This window comes from Oryctolagus cuniculus, chromosome 7 (assembly GCF_964237555.1).
Source record: "Oryctolagus cuniculus chromosome 7, mOryCun1.1, whole genome shotgun sequence".
Classification (NCBI taxonomy): Eukaryota; Metazoa; Chordata; class Mammalia; order Lagomorpha; family Leporidae; genus Oryctolagus; species Oryctolagus cuniculus.
In genome coordinates, this window is record NC_091438.1 from 66,534,582 (window position 1) to 66,542,410 (window position 7,829).

Consider the following 7,829-nt stretch of genomic DNA (forward strand, 5'->3'; position numbering starts at 1 on the left):
ATTTCTGAGAGAAGAATGTCTCTTCCTCAATTGCTTCTTCATTAAAGCCAGCAAGTCTGTCTTATTCATCTATATCACTAGCACCTATTTTCAAGGTTAGTAGACAATAGCTATTTGAAATCTTTTACACAACCGTTTTAATAATCTTAGAGAGAAGAGCAAAATGTTAGCACAGTGACAAGCCCTGGCTACATCAACTTAAACACAATTACAACATGGATTTTTCTTTTCATGGCTGTCTTTCATGTCAAATCTTGACATTCAAAGTGAAATTATATTTAACAAAAGCCCAATAGCACTATTAAGCTTCCTGACAGAGGTTTTTTTTTTTTACACTGTGTTACCTACTTGAGTTGCGTTCACAAATACAGTACAATACATGCCAGGTTCTGTTGCTGCATTCAGGTGCCAGAAAGAGTGCTCACAAAATAGTGTGATGAGTGCTGTGAGAGACTAGTGAACAAGAAAGGTGGAAGCCATTGATTTTCCTCAGGGAGTTTCAGCCAGTTCCAGAGAGGTAGTGAGTTTTGATCTGATTCTGAAAGTGCGAGTGATGACAGCCGATTCTGTGAGCCATGCTGTCTAACACAATCATTACAACAGAAGTGACAGGCAGTCACAGGTTTTAGTAAAGCAAGTAATACATTTTTAATAAAATACTTGCTATTTTCTTTGCAGTGTGAAGAAATATGGACAATGAGAAACATGCCACCTAGAGATAAGAGCAATTTAAACTGAGCCCACTCATTGTGGGAGCATTTAATTCAAAATCTTCACATAATTTCCTTTTATTTAAACCATTATTAAGAAATATCCTCCAGCTTATCACATGTGAATTTTAAGTCTCAGTAGTATTAGCTTTGAAACACACATAGCGCTTCTGGGATTATATTAATTTAGGCAGTAGTACCTGTTAGTGAGCATTTGATGGCTCATAGTGCAGAAGGATTTACTCATGTTATTGATTTGTTGGCAAAAATATTGTGAGAAAATCCCCTGATATTGCTGGTAGTTGTGCATTCTAAATTTTATTGGATTTGTGAGCCATTTTCCTCTGTGTTTAAACTTGTGATATCTTTCTATAAATAGAACAACCCAGGTGTTAACTGCAAAGGCGTACTCACTGTTATGCAGCTGCTCCCTCCGCTTATGTCTCTGATGCTCAGTGATAACAAGTACTTGGATTCCTTTTGTTTTAATTTTGTTTTGCCATTTCCAAATCAGTCAATAGAAGAGAAAGTGCAAAACATATTTTAAGTTATCTCAGCATAGATAACACCTTGGTATCTGAAAAACAGAAAGACAAAGATTATGGACTCAGTTTTCTAGGTGAGAAAATTTTCATTACAAATAGATTGTCTCAGATTTTTTTAGGAAAATATGACAATTGGATTAATACTGATTACAGTTTTATTTTCAAACACAGCCTTGTATGTGTACATTTTCCACATACTCTAGAAACGGCCAAATCTTCACAAAACCTGTTTTGATAAATGGCATACTGGAGACTATTTATTGCCTACTTCTAATTTACAGCTGCTGTTATTTTACAGCATTGAAATAATCTTTATTCAAAATTAAGGGCCCAAACTTGTCAAAGCCTAAGGCAGCTAGCATTTACAATTTAGTGATCATGGCATTAGAAATAGAATTTACTTAACCTTTGAAGTGTCCTTGGACATATAGATTAAGTCCACAGAAATGTCAATCTCTGGATCTCATGAGAGAACACTGCCTCTCAGGGTGAAACAGTTACTGAGGAGAGAAAGGAAAAGGAAATAAAATATTACCTCAGCACAAGAAAGAGTCATCTGTTAGTATTTTTAAGACATCAATACATACATATCTTTTACATTGTTTTTATATCGATATATCTTAATAGTTTAATGACTGTGATAGTACATTCCACCTCCAACATATATTTCTTTTCTATTGCAATACTTTATCCCTCTGGCAATAGAAGTAACTTCCTCCTATGGGAGGAATATTTGAGAAGAAAGAAGACATCACTGAGAAAGTAGAAACTTGAATATTAGAAGCCATGGGTTCAGAAAGTAAAAATATAATAGGAAAGATGAGAAATTAGACTTAAAGCAATCCAAGATAGATGAATAGGACGTAGTGACACTGACTTAAGCTGATCTGGAATATGAAAAAAACAAAGGACTACATTTCCAAGTACTGATGGAAATTTTTCATGAAGAAGTAAAAAAACAAACAAAAAGCAACGAAAACTCCTTAGGCCATGAGGACAAGACCACTGCAGCCAGCCACAAGTTGCAGCCAGCTGCTGGCTGTGAGCCACCATCTTACTATGTCAAAGTAGGAAGAAATTTCCATGCACCCCACCACTCAGAGTTTTAGATGAGGGGAAATTCCATAGTCAGGCAGTAACTTTTACTCCATCCTGGAGAGTTTACTGGGGTCTGAGCAACTGCTGGGCTTGGAGTAGGAATGCTACCTTGCTTCTTTCCCCTTACTCACTCCCGGAGAGTTCATTCCCTGTCACAGAAAGTCACATAGTGTGCCTTTGTTCTCCTCCTGGCATCAAATTAAGAGTAAGTGCAGGGGCCGGCGCCGCAGCTCACTAGGTTAATCCTCCACCTTGCGGCGCTGGCACACCGGGTTCTAGTCCCGGTCAGGGTGCCGTATTCTGTCCGGTTGCCCCTCTTCCAGGCCAGCTCTCTGCTGTGGCCAGGGAGTGCAGTGGAGGATGGCCCAAGTGCTTGGGCCCTGCACCCCATGGGAGACCAGGATAAACCTGGCTCCTGCCATCGGATCAGCGTGGTGAGCCGGCCGCAGCGCGCCGGCCGTGGCGGCCATTGGAGGGTGAATCAACGGCAAAGGAAGACCTTTCTCTCTGTCTCTCTCTCTCACTGTCCACTCTGCCTGTCAAAAAAAAAAAAAAAAAAGAGTCAGTGCAATGTGTTGAGCAAAGGGGAGCTCTCGTGCCTGCATCCTACAATTGTGAGAGCTCTGGGGCATCAGCCCCTGAGTTACGCTTGCACACTCTGTGTGAGCAAGGAGGATTCACCTTAGTTTCTGGGGGCTGACACCAGAAATGGCACATAATAAACATACTCCCACCCTGAGAGATCCTGGAAATGAAACCAATATACCCTGCAACACCACGACTGTAACAATCAGTTTTAAATTGTTTGTTGCTACTGGAATCTACTCAGTGGCCCTAGGGAAGAACATACCTGCATTCCACCTCTCTGGACACATACCCTCCCAAGCAAAATATCCTGTATACCTTGTAGTCACCCTGCAAAATGAATAGGGTTCAACTCACACTCTCTTATCCTAGGACTAGGGCTGTTGGTATTATAAGCCACAGCACCAGTTGGACTCTCCTAGCAGGACCTGAAGAAGGTTTAACCATATCACACAATTCATAGAGCCACAGCAACTGGCCAGAAGCCCTGGCATCACTCAGGTTTGCCATTAGGACAAGGATGCAGCCACTCTTCTCCTTCAGTACCAAAAACAAGGCTCTGGTTATCACAGTCACCAGTGAGACTGACATTGAACTCTTTGTGAATTAAAGATGCATGCCCAAGAAAATCCTTATTTATCTCAAAGCCACACTTCAGTCCTGAGGAACTACAGCAGACTAGTCCACTGTGTCACTTATAGACACAGCTACCGTTGATTAAGACAAAAGAAATCACTCAGAGACTACAATCCTGGGCTCACCCAGAATCAAAGTCAAAGTGACAAGCCAAGTGATACCCTGCATTCTGGCTAAACCACAAACTCTTTTACAATAAAACCTATTCCACAAGGAAGAAGAAACGAGTACACCATGTGGACAAACATCAGTGTAGGAACACAGAGGACATGAAGAAGCAAAGCAATATGACCCCTCAAAAAGAACACGGTACTCCTCTGGAATTCTATCCTGACTTGAAGGAAATCTATGAAATGACAGGTATAGAATTGAAAATAGTGATTGTAAGGGAACTCAATGAGATGCAAGAGAATACAGATAGATTAAGGAAATGAGGAAATCAATAAATGACATAAATGGAAACATTACTAAGGAGATAAAACTCATTAAGAAGAACCAAATAGAAATTTTGAAGATGAAATCTTTAGTCAGTGAAGTAAAAAATATGATTGAGAACTTTAACAGTATAATAAACCAAGTGGAGGAAATAATTTCTGACCTTGAGGAGGATTTTGAAGTAACCCAATCAGACAAAAATAAAGAGAAAATAATTTGAAAGAAAGAAGAAAGTATATGTTAATTAGAAGATACCATTAAATGACTAAATATACATATTATATATATATCCCTGATGGAAAAGAAAAAGAAAAGGGCATTGAGAACCTGTTAAATGGAACAATAGCTGCATATTTCCCAAGTCTTGAAAGAGATACAGATATCCAGACACAAGAAGCTCAACCAGAAAAGCTCTCCAAGGCATATTGTCATCAAATTTTCAAAAGTTAAAGACAAACAGATAATCCTAAAGAGAGTAAGAGAAAAGCATCAAGCTACATATAATAGTAAACTAATTTGATTAACATCAGTCTTCTTAGCAGAAACCCAACAGGCCAGAAGAGAGTGGGACGATATATTCAAGATTGTAAAAAAAAAAAAAAAAAAAAAAAAAAAAAAAGAATATTATATTCAGTGATACTATTCTTTAAAAGCGAAGGAAAAATAGAATTTTTTTTTTTTGGACAGGCAGAGTTAGACAGTGAGAGAGAGAGAGAGTCAGAGAGTCAGATAAAAAGGTCTTCCTTCCCTTGGTTCACCCCCCAAATGGCTGCTACAGCTGGCGTGCTGCACCGATACAAAGCCAGGAGCCAGGTGCTTCCTCCTGGTCTCCCATGCGGTGCAGGGCCCAAGCACTTGGGCATCCTCCACTGCCTTCCCAGGCTAAGCAGAGAGCTGGCCTGGAAGAGGGGCAACCAGGATAGAATCCAGAGCCCCAACTGGGACTAGAACCCGGGGTGCCAGCACCACAGGGGGAGGATTAGCCTAGTGAGCTGTGGCACCGGCCAAGAATATTTTCAGATTAACAAAAGCAGAGAGAATTCACCAACAACAGACTGGCCTTACATAAAACTCTGAAGGACATCCTGCGTTAGATGAAAACACGTGACATCACCAAATTCACTAATAGAGAAGGTAGAATCATTATCGAGTCAATAAAATGAAACGCCTTAGTTCATATCTATCAATCCTAACTTTGAATGTAATTGGATTAAATTCACCAACCAAAATACTTAGGTTGGCTGAATGGAAAAAAAGAAGGATACTATATTTTGATAAAAATTTCAACTTGGCAAGAAGACATGCTAGTAGAAAGAGAGGAGCTAAGACATGAATCAGGATCTCCGATTTGGAATGGCGGTGGGGTTGCTCAGGGCTCTCTGGGGTCCGCTCTCCGCTCCCGCTACCGATTGAACTCGATGTCTATACTTTTATAAGAAAAAATGACTAAGAAAAAAACTGGCAAGAAAAAACAAATAGACAGAACAAAATATGAAGATTATTCCATCAACACCAGAAGAATACACATTCTCAAGAATACACATAGATTCCCTGCGATAGATCATATGTTAAGCCACAAAATGACCCTTAAAATCAAGATAAATGTCATATCCAAAGTCTTTTCTGATCACAGTGATCTAAAACTGGAAAAGTAGACAGTAAGAAAGCTGGAAAAAATTATAAATATGTGAAAATTAAGCAGCATATTTCTGAACACGAGTGGATCAAAGAGGAAATCAAAAGGAAGTTTTTAAAAAATCTTGAAACACGCCAGCGCCGTGGCTCACTAGGCTAATCCTCCACCTAGCGGCACCAGCACACCGGGTTCTAGTCCCAGTCGGGGCGCCGGATTCTGTCCCGGTTGCCCCTCTTCCAGGCCAGCTCTCTGCTGTGGCCAGGGAGTGCAGTGGAGGATGGCCCAGGTGCTTGGGCCCTGCGGAAAAGCACCTGGCTCCTGGCTCCTGCCATTGGATCAGCGCGGTGCGCCATTGGAGGGTGAACCAATGGCAAAGGAAGACCTTTCTCTCTGTCTCTCTCTCTCACTGTCCACTCTGCCTGTCAAAAAAAAAAAAAAAAATCTTGAAACAAATAAAGTGAAAGTACAATATACAAAAACCTAATGGATGTAGCCAAAGCAGTATGACAGAAAAATTTTATAGTGATAAACATCTCTGTTTTGTTTAATCTACTAATTAAGATGCCCGCATCCCAGTGTTCTAGTACCTAGGTTAAATTCCTGGCTCCAGCTCCTGACTCCAGCTTCTTGCAAATACAGACCCTCAGAGGCAGCAGTGATGACTCATATAATTGGGTTCCTTCCACCTATCTGGGTAAGATTGCATTCCTGGCTCTGGCTTTAGCCTCAGTCATTGCATTGTGGGAATTGTGAACAAGAAGACGAGAGCTCTCTTTTGCTATTCTTCTCTACCTCCCTCTGAAATATTTTTTAAAGAAAGAAGAAGATTCTGAAATATACATGTAATTTTATATCCCAAGATCTAGAAAAAGAATAGGTGAATATTGTGGAAAGATGAGGTTTCTCCTCAGTCCAATTAGAATGGCTTTCATGCAGAAATCAACAAACAAGAAATGCTAGTGAGTATGTGGGAGAAAAATGTACCCTAATTCACTGTTAAACTGGTGCAACCACTGTGGAAGATAGTATGGAGATACTTTAGAAATCTGAATATAGACCTACCATATGTTCCAGCCTTCCTGCACCTAGAAATTTAACCAAATGAAAAGAAATCAACATATGAAAAAAATGATCTGTGCACCATGTTCATTGCAGCTTAATTCATAATAGCTAAGATATGGAATCAACCCAGATGTCCATCAACTGATGACTGAATTAAGAATATGTGGTATTTATACACTATGGAATACTACTCAGCTATAAAAAATGAAATCCTGTCTTTTGCAACAAAATGGATGCAACTGGAAACCATTATGCTTAGTGAAATAAGCCTATTCCCAAGACAGATATCATGTTTTCTCACATATGTAGCAGTTAATGTAGAATACCAAAAAATGTATAGGTATGAAACAGACATCCTGATATTTGATTGTCATTTTTAGCCCTTGTTTATACTCCTTTGGTCTTTCTATTTTTTCTATACTCCTTTGTGGTCTTTCTATTTTTTCACTTGTTGAATATTATAATTAGTGGTGCATTAAACCTGTGATTATAGTGGACTGAAATTATTTCTGTAACAACATTTAAAAAAAAAAAAAAAAAAAAGAAGGCCAGTGCCGCGGCTCAATAGGCTAATCCTCCGCCTGCAGCGCCGGCACACCAGGTTCTAGTCCTGGTCGGGGCGCCGGATTCTATCCCGGTTGCCCCTCTTCCAGGCCAGCTCTTTGCTGTGGTCTGGGAGTGCAGTGGAGGATGGCCCAAGTAATTGGGCCCTGCACTCCATGGGAGACCAGGATAAGTACCTGGCTCCTGCCATCGGATCAGCGCGGTGCGCCGGCCGCAGCGTGCCTGCCGCGGCAGCCATTGGAGGGTGAACCAACGGCAAAGGAAGACCTTCCTCTCTGTCTCTCTCTCTCTCACTGTCCACTCTGCCTGTCAAAAAAATAAAAAAAATTAAAAAAAAAAAAAAAAAAGAAGAAGAAGACAGGGGTCAGCACTGTAGTGTAGTGAATAATGCCTGCAGTACTGGCATCCCATGTGGGCACCACTTTGAGTTCCAGCTGCTCCACTTCTGATCCAGCTCTCTGCTATGGCCTGGAAAAGTAGCAGAAGATGGTTCAAGTTCTTGGGCCTTTGCAGCCACTTGGGAGACCCAGAAGAAGCTCCTATTCCTGGCTGCAGATT

The 7,829-nt window shown here is 40.6% G+C and overlaps 1 long non-coding RNA gene across 1 annotated transcript in view; it reads right to left on the reverse strand.

Annotated features, from left to right (window-relative positions):
• Positions 1-1,161: 1,161 nt before the first annotated feature.
• The window catches only part of LOC127493416 (uncharacterized), a 42,229-nt gene continuing 35,561 nt past the window's right edge, over positions 1,162-7,829 (reverse strand). Inside the window, exons 2-3 of the long non-coding RNA XR_007923529.2 lie at positions 1,662-1,755; positions 1,162-1,287 (exon numbers count right to left, since the gene is read on the reverse strand). This is a non-coding gene — a long non-coding RNA (uncharacterized lncRNA). The remainder of the gene's footprint in view (positions 1,288-1,661; positions 1,756-7,829) is intronic.